The sequence below is a fragment of the Thermobia domestica genome, chromosome 9 (assembly GCF_964235325.1).
Source record: "Thermobia domestica chromosome 9, izTheDome1.hap1.1, whole genome shotgun sequence".
Classification (NCBI taxonomy): Eukaryota; Metazoa; Arthropoda; class Insecta; order Zygentoma; family Lepismatidae; genus Thermobia; species Thermobia domestica.
The window spans coordinates 119,096,289-119,113,349 of NC_137462.1; the positions used below are offsets into that span (position 1 = coordinate 119,096,289).

General features: G+C 34.6%; 1 protein-coding gene across 1 annotated transcript in view; it reads right to left on the reverse strand.

The window, feature by feature from the left end:
• Positions 1 to 17,061, reverse strand: part of LOC145694966 (connectin-like) — a 511,959-nt gene that overhangs the window by 400,566 nt on the left and 94,332 nt on the right. Inside the window, exon 2 of the mRNA XM_081771780.1 lies at positions 24 to 84. The gene's annotated coding sequence lies outside the window, so the exon portion shown is untranslated. The remainder of the gene's footprint in view (positions 1 to 23; positions 85 to 17,061) is intronic.

The following is a 17,061-nucleotide window of genomic DNA, read 5'->3' on the forward strand; positions in this document are numbered from 1 at the left end:
CTTAAAGAGAAAAATGTACTTACAGTATTACTATGAATCAAGTGAACCTTTTGCCACTGTAAAATCTTTTTGTTTGAGACCCACCTGAAAGAAAGAAAGAAAGCAAATATGAATAATTAGTCTTGTGAGCTAGTATAAGTACAAGTTGTTGGCAATTTATTACCTCAGAGGTAAGAATAACTAAATTTGACAGTGAGCATATAGGAGTGCCCATAGTATAAACTTTATTTTTTTTAAAAAAATCTTGTTACTCATATTTTTTTTTAATTTGAAAAAAATAAAAAAAATAAGTTTTACTCTTTATTTATTATTCCATTTACTCAGGAAAAAGCTCATTCCCACAAATTTTATGAACACTACGCCACTGGGAAGCACATGCCAGAACAAACACGCTCATTCATTTATTGTTCTTCTTAAGTGTCGTTGCCTGGTTAAACATCTATATGTTATAAATCATTGAAAATATCCATTCAAATTGAAATTTCAATTATACAAAGAGGACACTACTGTTAACTATCTAAACCGAAGTTTTCTTTCCTTTTTATTTAGTTAACAAACTTCCAGATACAGTCTCCCAAGCCAACTTGTACTCAAGTCAACAATAGTGTGAAAAAAAGTCGTCTATAGCCTATATTTAAAGATATCATATCAGTATTCGCCTAGTGGAATTGAGTAAAACATCTTAAAAACTTCAGGATTAATTTTTGCATTTAGTAAGTTTCTCCCAAAATCGAATCGTCTGAAATATGAATCAAAGGCAGGCATTTCCCCCTAATCAATAGGGAAATCTCCCACACTGCTACCAAGTGATATAGCCAACTACATAACTTTTATTTTGGTGAGGTCATGTTAACGCATCATCTCTTTTCATATTTTCTGGCATTCTAGATTAGAGCTCACTACTTTTTAACGTAGATAACTTCCAACGATACAAGGTCAACAGCGCAATTTAAACACTATAGAACAGAATAAATCCTAACGTAACTCAATCCGTTTTAGCTACCAACAGGAAGAATCCGAAAGCACTATTAAATTGTCAAGAGCTCTACATATTGTTCGTAATTGCAGACTTCCGTCAAATTTATACCTCCTTTGTTGTCTTTGTATAGACTTGCTTTTCGTATTCTCGTAAGAACTGTCTCTCTCTCTCCTTTAAAAAAAAAGACATAAATAAAGCGACATGCATCATACATAAACTCAACGTTCAACTATCACATCAAAACGGATCACCTTTTGAAGAAATTTGAAGCACGTCTAAGTTGACTTGAAACGTGGGAAGCATTCGATATGCACTTTTTTTCATGTCTTCACAGAAGTTACCGAATTTTGTATGTAAGTCTATATCTTGATCTTGCAAGTCTCTAGTGAATTGTATTCTGACGTACATTTTTATTTCCTTTCTTTCCTCTCTCTCTCTCTCTCTCTCTCTCTCTCTCTTTCTTTCTTTCATTCTTTCATAAATCTGACTTTCTCAGAATTTCAATGAAAATATAAAATCATACCACCAACCTATTTTTACGTTAGATTGTTAAATTGCATTCTATAGTAAGATTTCAATACATGTACTGTATATACGTATAGTTTATATGCAAATGTTTTCTTTCTTTTTTTTATTTCTAATATATCTCTGGAAACAATATAGTAGTTTTCTAAACAGAAAAAGAAAAAATACACTATATATATATATATATATATATATATATATATATATATATATATATATATATATATATATATATATATATATATATATATATATATATATATACTTCAGTTGGAGCATTCTACGACTCATTAATTATTAACTGTTTCACTGGACGTGGAAGTGCTACTCAAGTTAAGTTAAATCGAGTAAGGATTTGAGTTATATTCAAAAGCCGATTATCCTCAATTTTCTGCTCTCTTCAGTCGTTTACAGACAAATTGCAGAATGGTTGACAATTTCTCTGCCTTGTATATACATAGTCGATATAAGCCTAATAATGTTATCTTTGTTATCTATTACGCTTCATTGTGTTGAGCTCTACTATGAAATGCAATCTAGTGGATCTTGGTAGCTCAGTAGTAGAATGTTAATCTCTGTGCGTCGGGTCTCTTGTTCAACACTAGGCTTTGTGAGTTAGTAGTGGACTACATCATCGTGTTCTTGAGTTTCCTCTAGGTTTCTGATTTCCTTTCACACTCTCATTCTACCAATTCTCTGTCAACAATCTCTTTCCTTAATCACTCGTCTTCATTAGCCTATAGAATAAAACAGTAGGACAAAACCTGTAATTTTATTTCAATTCATTAATACAGCAGAAAGTAATGTAATATATTTACATTTTCTCTTTACTTTCACCAGCAGAGACGGCGATAAATATTTCTTTCTTGGTAGCCCACGAATAGGCCATGAAGTATTCAGTTTTTTAAAAAAAATCTATAATAAAATATCTGATAGATTCTGTTGTTAATTGATTGCTTCATTTTACCGAATATACTATTAATTTTGATCTATGCTTCTTCCGTCTGACGATTAAACCCTAACCTGATTGAAACATACTAAGTAACTAATCTTATCTATTTCGATCGATTGCGTTTTATAGCTGTCACCAACTCTTCTGTTTGAACGTTTCTTTTCTGTGGTTCAGTTGGCACTGAAAGGCAACGCTAAACTTCAACAAACAAACATTTCTTTTATATAATACACATAGTTCCACATAAGCCATAAACGTAACATAAAACATCAGTCGTATATCGTGATCATACGAAGTCACATGTATTCCAGTTGAGTGCAATATTCTTAACCAGGGCCGTAGCTATGGGGAACGAGCGGGGTGGTCGCCGGGGGCGCTGATAGCAAGGGGGCGCCGACGGAAAAGAGTAAATAACGCGGCGCCCCCTAAAAGTATTGGCGCTCTATTAAATCACTATTGTTGTAAGTTTGCAAAGATGATTTTCAATAAGAGTCAGAACAAGTTTCTACTTATTACTTAAAGAAAGTTATTACTCGTATATAGGATTTGTTAAATACTTTGATATACAAGGTGTCGAATAATGACTTAGAGTGTACGCAGGAGCGTTTTCAAAATCGGAAACAGCCAAAGTCTGAAATACGTGTTCAACGTTGTGATGGTGGTGAGTTTGCTTAGTTAATCACGCTTTTCTACCCAATCGGATTAATCACGATGGTGAGAATGAAGGTATGAAAATGAAAGGAGTGAAGAGTCACACGCAAGCTGAGGTAAAAATGAAGGTAAACAAGATGAATAATAACATATTCGAAATCGTAGAGTAGGAGCTAAGAAGGTCAGAACTTAACCCAACGAATTTCGTCTTTTTCAAAGTTTTATCACTACGTTTTTTTTTCTTTTTTTTCGTTGGCATATGAAATGCTTCCAAGTTGAAGGAATTTGAGTTGAGTTCATTTTGAGTTTAACGTCCCTTTCAGCAGCGAGTCTGCTGCTTTTCTTACAAGTAAAAAAAAAGTAAGGAAAAGCTTGGTGTGGTAAACGTAGGGGGCGCCGAATTCTACTTCACCCCGGGCGCCGAAATCTCTAGCTGCGGCTCTGTTCTTAACTAATAAAGGTAAGGTTTTTATTTTGTTTGTCACAGTGGGACACGACCATTCTTGGTGCGCTCTGTTTACTGTTGGGCACCCGTACATAACTTATCCAAAATGACTACTAACGCAATACCTACATGATCATAAAATTGGGTTAGCGCACTTTTCTTCTGTGCATGTCGTTCATCTTTCGATATTCCCTCTTTTGTACACTGATATTTTGGTGTTGATTCAATATCTTAAGAAGATATTTTCACTTTTCTAAAAGAAGATTACTTACGTAAGTAAAAATACAGATAATCTTCAAGAATTGTGACTCTTGTCTGCATTTTCATCATTGTTGTCATTTTTTTTAATACGGGAGATACGAGCACCCGAATTAATCCAAATCGTGAGACGAGATAAAGTTTTAAAATTGTACGAAATACTGGGGTTCCCGTATAATACGGAAAAGTTGGTGGCCCTTATCGTGAAATAATTCGCAGAGAAGGCTCCCGAATTATAATTGGTATTTTGTGTGTGAGGGTGGTTTAACGTTCCTTTTGAGCATTGAGGCTATATGAGACCTGCATCTCCAATTTAGTTGACATCTCATGAACTCACACTTGGAATCGAATTAATCTCTAGGACCAAAGCGGCGTATATTAATCGTATAGGCACGAGAGAGACCTAGGATTTATCTTGGAAGTAGGTAAAAAAAAAAAAAAATGCAGTAATAAATTTCAATATTATAATTGTTTTTCTTGTATTATTGTTTTTCAAATATAAAAATATTCTGCAAAGTCAAAACAGAACAAAAAATACTTTAGAAATTTATCTTTCATCGTTACGACCAGGGGAGAGAATACGCTAGTTTTCTGTTTATATATATATATATATATATATATAAGTTCACTTCAGCCGCAGTCATTTGCTATGATCTTTTTCTACTTGTCGTGTTGCTATCGCCTACATTCTCCTAGATTACGAGTATTTTTATTTAAAGTATCATATCAAACTAAAAGCACCCTTTAATTCTTAGTCAACCCATCTTGCTATCATTCTTTTCCTTTTTAATTTGAGATCTCTTGTTGATTTCTACTTTTAACTCTGACCCTTATCAACCAAATTTGCCAAACTACCTAATTAAGCTTTAACTGGGGGTGGGGGAAGGATAACGGTATGGAACTCCATTGTTACCCGAAAATTGCATTTCGGTTCTACGTCTTCTTCTTGTAAACACTTCAACTAATACAATAATAATAATAATAATATTAATATTATTATTAATAATAATAATAATAATAATAATAATAATAATAATAATAATAATAATAATAATAATAATAATAATAATAATAATAATAATAAAGTTTCTCCCATAAAAGTCAAAGGAGTGAACTTGTGCAACTGTTCATGTATGTATGTTTATTAGTGTTTCATTACATACTTACCAGGTGCTTTAATAAGATTAGCTATTTTCTCGGGATATCTAACAACTTTAGCGCACAGATATACTTTATACATAGTCAGCTCTCGTGGAATCAACAACGCGCGAAGATTTCGTTTATAGTGAATAAAGGAGGCTACTTTAAAGAAAGTTTATCCGCTTCGCTTTAACTTAGGCGTACTTAACGTCAAGTTAGCTCTTTAAAGTTCAGGAACGGACGAGCAAGAGGTTTCATCTTTTAGCTTTAACTGGTCTTAACCAAATTCGGCAGGCCACCTAAGTAGGCCATGAATTAAGTTTAAGCCCATTTTGATCTAAATCGACCATTTCTGATAGTTTACAAATATAATAATTTACCGACACACATGGAAAATTAGTAGTTAGCAGCAGAAAGCACTTCTGAAAATGACCAGCAATGGCACTCAAAGTCACAATCTTCGTGCTACGAAATTAGATTTGAACTTAATTTGCATGTAAATTTGTGCATATAATCTGCATGTTGAAATTCAACCGTTACAGATATTGTACATGTTTGGATGCATTTTTGTTTATCGCAAATATCCATGATGCTTCCTTGGAGAGATGATGTTTCAGCATTTGACAAGTTAATTTGTATTCGCTCCTTTTTTTCTTCCTTCCCCAGTCTGTGTGTGTTTTTTTTTAAAGTCATATATAGTAGTTACGATCATTAATCTCCTCTGACAGATACCATATCATAGTTTTAATGAGTTATTTTTGCTAATCGTTGTATTTCAATGTCTTCTTTTGATTACTTAAAAAAAAAAAAAAAAAAACTTTATTCAAATCTCATTACATCCTGGCCAAGTTATTAACTGAAGTTATTCTTATAATTTATTGGTTACCTTGTTTTTCTTTCTTTCTCTCTTTTTCTAAAAACAATTCTTTAACAGATGCTGGAAAATGACAGCTCGAAATGATCTCCATGTTTCAGGAATTTCATTTTAAGTAGTAGAAATGTACACGGAGAGAAAAATTGAACGTATCTAGAAGGAAAATCCGTAGTTTCCGACTACAGGCTGCTCTTTTGTTGCTGTTCCTGCCACGACAGAACTGTAATATGTGTGTTGTGGAGCAGATTTTCTGTACTGCGTTGGAGCCAGGTCAGCCTCGATGGTGCACACGTGTCTCCTTGTCTTTGTTCGTACCTGTTTATTCGGTATAGATTTTCTAAGTGCTGCTGTCTACTCAACTCTCTTTCTCGTATACTTATTTCAGAAAGAAGGAAAATCTAAATCATACACAAAAATGGGACTGTATATTGTCCATATCAAAGTACATAACTATAAATTTCTAGATTATCAAACGGAGGACGAAGAATATACATGATTTCCGTCTATTTTCGGCTGTGCAAATTAGTCCTGGCTAAAGCAACATATCTTTACCTGCCCAGGTACGGAAAATCTTGTGTTGGTATGGAATGTTGCTAAAGCTTGTCTCTCCGTATTTTCTGGACTAAAACAGCTTTTCTCTCTCAGTGTATACATAATATTAACATATGATCTGCGGTGGCTCAGTGGTAGAGCGTTCATCTCTGATACGTGGGGTCCCTGGTTCGATCACTGCTCGCACCAAGTGGACTTTGTGGTGAACAAACACCGCGTGTGTGACTTTTCTCGAGGTTCTCCCGTTTCCTTCCACTTTCTTCATTGCACCATTTCATTCATTTCTCATCATCACCGTCTCCTTTAGCCTGTACGGCATAACCGTGAAACGTAAAACTTAAAAATTTCATAACATGTATTTTAAGTACACATAAAACAGAGTAAATTTGGAATATTCTAGCGTAATCGGTTCAACATACTCTGAAAACTGGGCAACCTGGCTCACACCCCGGTGGTGAAGGAAGTTTTTCTTGTCGCATTCTCGTTGCAGTGTGACTCTGAGGTTTACCCAGCCTCTACAAAATGGGTACAGAGGGAACCTGGGGAAGAAAAGGGAACGGAAAATGATGCTGGCGGCATTCATTACCTCTAGAAATCCCGTACTGAAGACAATATGGAAAAGTGCAATTTAATTTATTCGAATAATTATTTGAATATTCATTATTAGAATAATTTGTCGGCTGTTATTCGAATATACGAATATTCATTTTGAATATTAAAACAATTATTCGCTGTTCGAATAATTGTTCATTATCCAAATAGTTGTTTGAATAATTATTTGTTATTCAAATAATCGTTAGAATAATTGTCCATTATCCGAATAATTGTTCGAATAATTGTTCATTATCTGAATAATTGTTCGAGTAATTGTTCCTTATTCGAATAATTCTTTGAATAATGAATATTGTTCAAATGTTCGAATAACGAATACTTGAGTGAATTATTCGAATCTGAACAGGAGAAATGTGGAACCTATTTCCATACACATCTCTTGTGCCGTCATGGTTGTCCGGAAAGAGGCGACCTATCTGAAACAAACGTACCTATCTGAAAGGAAAAAGAGGAAAGAGAAGATAAAAAAGCTATACATACAAAAGAATTAAAACAAACAATAAATAAATTAACTTAAGGAACTTAAGAAATCATTGACCAACAAAAGAAAATCTGGATTCAAATAAATCTGTAAAACAGTGTGAAATTTATGCGTTGTCACCATACAATTATAAAGGGAAGATTTAGAAAAAAAATATTTTGAGTTTAGTGTCCCTTTCAACATCGAGGCTATACGAAACGTCGATCAATAGCTTAACGTGGGATCCAAGCCACAATATTCTCTTGCCTGGAATCGAACCTGAGTCTTTGAAGCTAAAGATTTAGAGAAAGAGTTCATACAAAGAAAAGGAATGAAAAATCCTAATTTGACAAATAAAAATCATTATCAATATAAATCTATCTAGGCAAAATTTCCCATGAAAAATGTTATGAAAAAAAATCAGACCAAGAAAATAACGCCTGTCAATCAGATATAATCCGCCTTATGCAGAGTCGTTTTGACGAATGATTAGCGTCATACTAAAGGCCTGACTACTGCATGAAACATATGTTAGTCGAACTCTTTAGTATGATACTAATCACGCGTCAGAATGACTCTGTATAAGGCCCAATGAGTTTAAACTTTTGCGTATGTTGGTTAAATTCATATCATTATCTTTCTTAAATGCCCACCTTAGCCATACCAGGAAATGATTTTAAATTGGTTCTTTACAACGTATACAATTTACAAAATATTTAGATTCACAACTTTAAATGACAATTCCATGTTGCGGTTGCACAAATAAAGAATTGTACAGATATTATTAATATTAGTAAACTTTGTACACAACCGTTTCATCAACATATTTTGGATGTTTTTTTTTTTTTTTCTGGCTTTACATATTAGAAGCTAGAGAAGTATATGAAACAGTAACTTAGCATCCAAAATAACTCCAAGATCATTGATATATTTAACAAATTGAATCTATTGAAAACTGATACTCTATGTGTAGAAAGAGAGAATGATTTTCTTAAATAATATAACCCTTGAGTATTAGTAAAATACAAAGCCAAAAATTCATTTAATAATAATAATAATAATAATAATAATAATAATAATAATAATAATAATAATAATAATAATAATAATAGGAAGAAGAAGAAGAAGAAGAAGAAGAAGAAGAAGAAACAACTCGGTTTTAGGCTGTGATATAGCAAGACCAATTCGGTTGTTGAACATACCGAACATACCGAATTCTAATTAAATAAGCAATAGGTACTAGGTACTGTCCCATATAGTCCCGGTGCTGAAAATCGATGTTAAACTATAATCAAAGAATCAATATATTGCATACGCTAGCTGGGAGAATATTATAGCAGAGCGGCAGGAAATATCGAATAATGTGTACAAGTGAATTTCTGTGTTATGAAGTTATAATAATTACTCAGTACTCCTATATACTATTTTCCTAATCCTAAATCATTTTGTATTGTTTCAGTTCAAATCTCTAATTTCTTTTTCTATTGACCACAAAGAGGAAAATATCTTCCACTTGCCCCAATCCAGTTAAAATGAATTAGTAGTTCCACATAACTGTTAAGGGTAAGTGGGCTAGAACCTCTATTCAAATAAGACAAGGTAAGTTGTAACCAGAAATAAGATAAGATACATGTATTTACGGTCACAACTGATTTTTAACTTCCCTTGTTTTACGGGAATTAAGCTTAGAAACGTGCGAGATACGACCTTTCCAAGTTATTTTCTCTCTCTTTTCTTTCTATTTTCACAGAAACAGAATCTAAACTTTAAATTGAAATACAAGCTGTATCACTACATAAAATGAAAATTGGTTTCTTCTACTGCTTTTTTTTTCTTTTTTTTAAAAGGAATTCCCTCATAAAAGAAAGATCACAATGTGGTTGACAAAAAAGAGAACAGTTATGGCTGCAGTCTTTTTGTTTGCAAGTGCAGACGCAATAAAAGTGTGTAACAGGTGTATGGAATAGAAGAAAGATCCCGTAGCAAAGAGAACGCACAGGCTTTTAAAATGTTGCTTCTGTTCACGTGCGGGTCTCTGAAGCAACCAAGAACGAATCAACACAGGAACATTAAGCTAAATATTTTATTTGCACCATTTCACGTCTGACGGTAATTTCTTATAATGGTTTTTCCTTATACCTACCATATAATATATGCTGAATATGTGAGGCATATGAGCGTTAATATGTGGTAGTGGATACGAAATATTTCTCTAAAAGATAACAGTCATAAACTCTGGGAAAGTAATACTGCAAAAGCTTACTTTTACCCTATGTTGTACAGATGTTGTGTCATATAATTATGGGATCGAATAAATTGCCCTTCCAATTGTAATTCAGCTTGAATTCAGGCTTGTTCTCATAAGAGCTAAAGTAGAAGGTGGCGTTTAAATATGCAGAAGAATTGTTTCAGAGCTTCACGTCCCTCGTCGTTAGTATAAACAACGTAGGCGCGGGGAACCCAAGGTCGATTCCTGGTGGAAGTTCATGTGTTTCGGACCTCACGTTAAGCTCTAGGTTCACACCACCTTCGATGGTGCAAGGGAAATGTTAAACTCGAAACAAAGAAGCAATCAACCAAGAAATGTTTCAGAAATCTGGGGCATCAATATTACATAAGTTAAATTTAACACCCTCTAACTTAAAGAAAACGGATTGCAAATGGAATTAGTTAATGAAAGAATTGATAAAATGATTTAGAGATTTAGATTTCTTGGCTTTCGGCCTCTAAGACCATTTAGCCCGTCACGTTTGAGGGATGTCGTCCCTCGGCGATCACACTATCCGGGAAAAAGGAAGAAAGAAATGATTGGGGAAGGAAGGAAGCGGCCTGGGATCTATAAGTTAGATACTACCCCGGAATTTGCCTGGTGTGAATGAGGAAAACCCGGTGGCTGGTCTGAAAAGCGTTTAGATCTACACTTTTTCGACCGAGTGCACCCACCTCGACTCGAACCCGCTACCACTCGCACCGATGACGAGACCGTTAGCGATAACGCTACGCTACGCGGAGCCACAATTGCTGGAATGAAAAAGGGGAACAATACAAAAGAATCTCTAAAAATTCTTAGGGTTTTCCGTAACGTTGTCTACTAACAGTTCACATTACAGTATGTGGTGGAATCCCTCGCACTGAGTTCTTCCATTGAGCCACCATGCCCTACCCAGAAATTATTCTGATTCTTATACATCTGCAATATTGTCCTGGAAACCAGAAGAGAAAAAAAAGTTTTACTATTTTCGAATTATCTTTACTAATTTAATTTTCTCTTTGCTATTATTATTATTATTATTATTATTATTATTATTATTATTATTATTATTATTATTATTATTACTATATTTTTATTATATTTTTATTATTATAAGAAACAAGAAGAATTTCGGCGCGAGGTCAGGAGCGTATGATGGATGGGAAAGTAATTGGTAGCCAAGGTTAGCAAAAGATTAATGGATTCTTGGAGTTTGTATGCGAAAGCGTTATTCACTAATAGGTGAATACCTTCGGTGAGCATGCCACGGAGCTTAACCTTTAATACATTACGAAAGAAATTTTTCCAGCAGACCCCTTTAATATGTACTAGACGCACTATGCCCATATGTTAGTTAATAAATAAAAATAACGCATTTGCAATCTCAGAAATCACTGAACAAGGTCTGTCATTTCTCGGTTCGTCTTCCAAATTCAAGAGTCCATATTTCAGCTGTATCTTCCATGTTTTAACGGATGAATCAAGCAACCTGGTGTCCAAAATTAAGCATCTTGCGAGAAGTTACTTCTAAGATAAGGAAGAGTGTCGCGAGCACGGAAAATATAGTAGACGGTGCGTATTGTTTCTGGGGCTCAGTGAACCGGCCGTCGCAAGCGTCAGCCACTTTCTGCGAGAAGAAATTGAAGATTAGTGCTTGGATCCGAAATGCACACATTCTGTGTAGATCTGTAGTAGTATGCAGAGAACACTGCCAAGTTGAATGTGGCAATAGACAGCAGGAGTATGGAACAAAGACCTCATTTGGACATGTATACTCAGGATCGCATCATCGAGGGCTTGGAGCTAAGTGGCACACAGACAGTAGTAGTACGAGCCATCAATATATCACAAAGTGTCATAACTAGGTTGTGAAAACCGTTTATCCACACAAGAGACGTCAGTCGTAAGCTCGGTGGAGGTCTTTCTCGTATGAACTCCACAATAGGATTAATATGTGACTATAATTGCGCGTCACAACCGAACTATGCCTGCAAGATACATGTCAGTGGAGCTTGCAACTGTATCAGTAGGGATAGTGTCGCGCCAAACTGTGTGTCGGAGAGTAGATGTCAATAGTATGTATTCCCGACGACCAGCAATATATGTTCCTCTGACTCCAAAGCACAAATGGGCTCGTTTACAGAGGTGCTCAGAACATCGCCAGTGGAGCCAGTGGACCCAACGAATAAAGCCGCGTACTATTCACAGATGAATCTCGATAAAGTTCCAAGAGCGACTTCCATCACACACTGATCTGGCACACAAAATGAATCCGCTTTCATCCATGAACATTGTGAAAAAGAATCTGCATGATGGTAGTGGCGTACTGATTTGGGCAGGCATTATAGTAATCAGTCGTACGGACCTGAACATTATCGGTGTAGGATCCATCACTATTCGGAGCTATAGGGACGAGGTTTTGCATGCCTATATGTAGCTTTTCAGGGATGCAGTTGATTCAAATCTTTCTTCATGCATAACAATATTCATTATCATCAAGCCAACCTGATGGGCGATTGTCTAGCGACGTAAGACTTGCCATGCGTGGTTTCCAGATCTAAATCTGATTGAACATGCTTGGGTTGAACTAGAGAGATGTGTTGGAGCCCACAAGCCATCCTCTAGGACACAAATGGAGCTTGCACTGCTCTTCGTGGGAGTAGAATTAGTTGCTCCAAGCCAAAGAGCTCCTCAACAACCCAATCCTCAGCATGGAGCGTTGGTGCCAAATGTCTGTGGCTATTCAGGGTAACCAAACCCATGTATTAACTTGCTTTCTGTGTCGCTAATGCGGCTACAGTGTTTTTATGGTACGGGAGTTCTGGTCCAATTTTTGCGTTTGTGTTATATCCAGCCCTGCTACCATGTTTCTTGCAAATGTAGCCTGTTTCGTGTGGGGTATATAGTTATCATGGTGACTCCTTTTGATGCGATTAATTTACGTTTTACGTGTCCTATGTCCTCAAACAGTCATTATGCTTAAGTTTTAGACACCAGTGTAGTTTCGTCATTTTCGCTGCCAACCTAAGTGCAATGTTCCATAAGGCTCATTTTTGGTTCCAAACAAAACAACTGGTAGATAAACAAAGTACAGACAAGTGTGTGCTTCACTTTATTTCCTTGTGAATACGATTCTTTACCTTCCTCATCTTTGATCAGTTTGCTCCTTAAATCACCATCTCTCAGAAATGTAAGAAAACTCTGCAATTTTCTTTTCTGTTATAATATTAATCTGTCAACACAAAGCATAAGAACTGTAAATTCCATATGTAGCTCATGGCATTGGAAACCATAGGTAACAAATAATACCGGAAGGACTGGTGGAAATGCTTAACTCATCCATAGTGCTTAGATTGGGCACATGTCACCATAAATAGTTTTCATCTCTTCATAGATCTCCTTAGTTTTCATCCCCTTCAGATATAGTAACTTTATGACTGCTCGATATTACACTTTTGACAATCCGACACTTTTACTCCTTCCAGAAGCTATATTTTAAATAGTTTTGAGCCTTTAGTCTCATGAGGAGAGACCGGATGTTAGGCAAAATACCTGTTCTTTAATACTCAAGATATTATCAAAAATAACGTTTTAAAAATTATATATAGGTTACAGTTTCGATTTAAGCCAATTTTAATTTGCATATTTTGCCCCATACTGCCAAAATAATTGCTTTAGTGCCTAATGTTGCCTATTCTATGCATTTTCTTCAAAATAAACCTTCACCTGGAAAATATATAATGTCAATAACACATACATACATATATTAGGAGTTTATAAACACAAGCACGTAGTACATTAAATATATATATATATATCTAATGGATATATATGGAATGCATACCAAGCTTCGTTTTTTATATATACAATAAAAAGATATTAACAAACAGGTATTTGTATATTTTTGAACGTTATCTATGACTTGAATCTATTTTTAAATGTATTGAGTATTTAGGTGTATCTTCATTATTTCAGATTACATTTTAGTGCCTATTTTACTGCCTATATTTTAAATTTTAAGTGCCTATTTTACAGGTTTTTAGTGCCTAAACATCCGGTCTCTACTCATGACAGATTAGGTCTTCTATATAACTTTAATCTAACTAGTTACAGTATTTCTATACGAGGGCAAAAACATACTGATTGACCTTCAAGTTAATACTGTTCATGTTTTCGTATTTTTGATGATGATGATAGAGAAGATGTGGTCACATTTTTTCTCGGAAATGCAAGTTTAGAAAGTCATATTTTGCTTTAAGATAAATCTAACACAGTTATTGAAACCACATCAGTAAGTGTTATATATGTATCAGTAAGTGTTATATATGCATGCCGGGATGTACGAGGGAAATAATTTTCGTTCTCTCACTGGAGTATAGTGTGAGATCACGGAAGATCTTTCTTCCCATGAGAAGATCTAAACTAAATACTTTACATAAAAAAAGAAGAAGAAGAAGAAGCAAAAAAAGAAAAATGACTACCAAAATTATATAGATCTACTTCTTACATCGTATGCAGCAGGAAAGCATACGCAGTAGAATAGAGAATACGAAAGGTGAAACAACTTACAACTCCTAATTTGGAGGAAATAAGAGAAGAAGCCAGAATACACCAAATGAAGCTATGTAACTCCTGCGTCAATGCAAGAGACGTTCAAGGCCTCTCTTGGTGTTTGTCAACAATTAACAACCAAAAATATCATCTAATTACAGATTTTCATTGACAGCTAACACTTCTTTACCGTTAATCCCAACACAACTTTCATTTTTTAAAATACAATACTCAATGCACAGATATCTCCCATATTTGTTATTTATTTTGGTTACAGGTACCGAACATGCATTCCAGTGTTTTTTTTTATGTTCTTTTAATGGAATTTAAATTTATTTTATATCTGCTCACTCGATGATGAGTAAGTACTGTTCGGCTTTTCTTACATGTAGTCCGAGTTAGATTTCCAGTGGGTACATAACTTTCGCGGTTGATTTACGATTAATTCGATCGGGTTCTTTAAGAATACATATTTGTATTACCAGTACATAAATTTTATGGATATTTATCAATACAGTACGACAAAATAATTCTTAATATGAAATGCATTTAAGTTTCTAGCGTTCCATGTTCGACACTATCACCTGGCATTTGGGCTATAGTTGATATAGCGAAGTATGATGAACTCGGTGATGAGTGGACAATATGCCACTATTGTCATTATTTCAAATCCACATATCTCCATCGTTGATCTTGAATATTAGATCTCGAATAGTTTATCTTGAATATTAGTAGATTGAGAAAAATTTCCGTAATATCAGAAAGTTTAGTTGCAAAATTGGAAAAAGTTATTTTTTAAGAATCCTATATTGAAATAGTCACGTTGAGTTTCAGATCAAATTTTATGATCCTTTCTACTTTCTTTCGAGAAGAGACCAGAAGCCTCAGTTCTCTTCAATGCCCTTAAAAGTTTATTTCTTTTGTTTAACATCTTGGTATACGCTTCCCTCCTCCATTATCCAGCCACTATGGAGAAAGATGGAAGCATTAGTATTGAGGCAGTATAGACAATTCAGAGTGGCCGAAAGTAAGGGTTCTTCTTTGGACCCATATGTATCTGTGATTTTTACAGGTCGTACTTGTTCCACTCGCATTTAGTAACACCTTTCAAAATAAGTCAATGGATAAGTCAAGCCATTTCGTTACTTCCACTCTCAATCTAAGTACAAGGGTCTAAAATTCACATTTTTCGGTCTCAAGCAAATTCTTCTGCTAAGTAATGAAAGTAGTGTATAGATAAGGAATGGTCCGTATTGTTTAGGTGTGTGTATATTTCACTGTATTGTCATGTAAATACTTTTCCCTCCTTTGCTTATTTTTGGTTAATTTGCTCTTTAAGATTCCCTCTTACAGAAATTTAAACAAAAATTGCAATTCTCTTTTTCATTATAATATTTGTAAGTCAATATAAAATAAATAAATAAATAGCATTGTATGCTCCATGTGTCTAAGCTCAAATCTTTGGAATCCTCCGGAAACAAATTTTGCCGTAAAAAACAGAGGAAATACGGCATGCATGACCTGTTCATTAAGTATGGGTAAGAGTGAAATGCGCTAGGTTTTCTCTAATGTATGTAAGATAAAATGGAGACAAGAAGAAAGTCTTGCAAACATATTGGGTAGAATGCCTATTTATTTATTTATTTATTTATTTATTGACATGTGTCTTTATTATATATCAAAAAGCATATTTTTTAATGAACACACGTAAACTATTGTCGTAAGTGCTAGGTTGGAGCTCCGGAGGCCGGAGGCTGTGTGAAGGATCCCTGACTTTATCCCAGCCTCCAGCAACTGTGCTTTGTGGTGAACAAAATCCGTATGCAGGGGTTTTCACAGAGTCTTCCAGTTTCCTCATACTTCCTTCATTCCACTATTTCATTCATTTCCATCAACGAACTGGGGAAATTATAAATGGAAAAAGGAATTCTTGTGTCGATGGAGATTTTTTTTTTTTTTTTTCAGAAAATCAAGGAACACTGGTTTGAATCAATACTAAAGATTCAAAATTCTTTGGAAATCTAGCCTGGATTATGTACAGAAGATGCACACACACTAATTACTCACCGATGTGTGACCGTTTGAAATTAAATTATATCATATTGTTACAAATTTGTAATTCAAAGCAGCATTTCATTCTGTTTCTTTATAAAATTGTATTTCATTCGAAATTTAAAAAATAAAGAGGAACTGTACGTCTTATTTATTTTTTAGAAGTCAAACCTCAGAACTTTTTAAAAGTCTAATATTAGGAGAAGGAAAATACAAATAAAAGATATAAATCCAGTTTAATTCAATTTACAATGAACATAGAAGAAAAAAAGAAATGCATTGTATGTGAAACACAAGGTTAAAACACAAAAAGCAGAGTGAATTCACAGGATGTAATAGAACAATAAATGTTACCGAATATTAAATTTTCAATCGTTACGAACTGAAGACCACTCACCTAGCGTACGAGAAACAAAGGGCTTCGGGGAAGAAGGGGTGAATAGGGAGAGTTATGCGTCTAATTACAAAAAAAATCAAGTTAAAAAAAATAGTTTTCATCCTAGTAACTTAGTTGTATCCCTTCCTCCGTTAAAAAAAAAAAGAAAAAGAGAAAAGGTATTAGTACAGAAAATTAGGAAAAAATTCTATTCTTCTCAAATCTGTTTTTGATCCTACCTTTAACTGAATTTTCTTCACTGCCGGGACCTAATACATACGAGAGTATTCAACAAGAGGGAGAAAAATCAGAGGACCGAGCTTCGATTTCTCCATTTGGTCGTTGCTTTTACTCAAAAGTTATTACACGAGCAGACCCTCTGC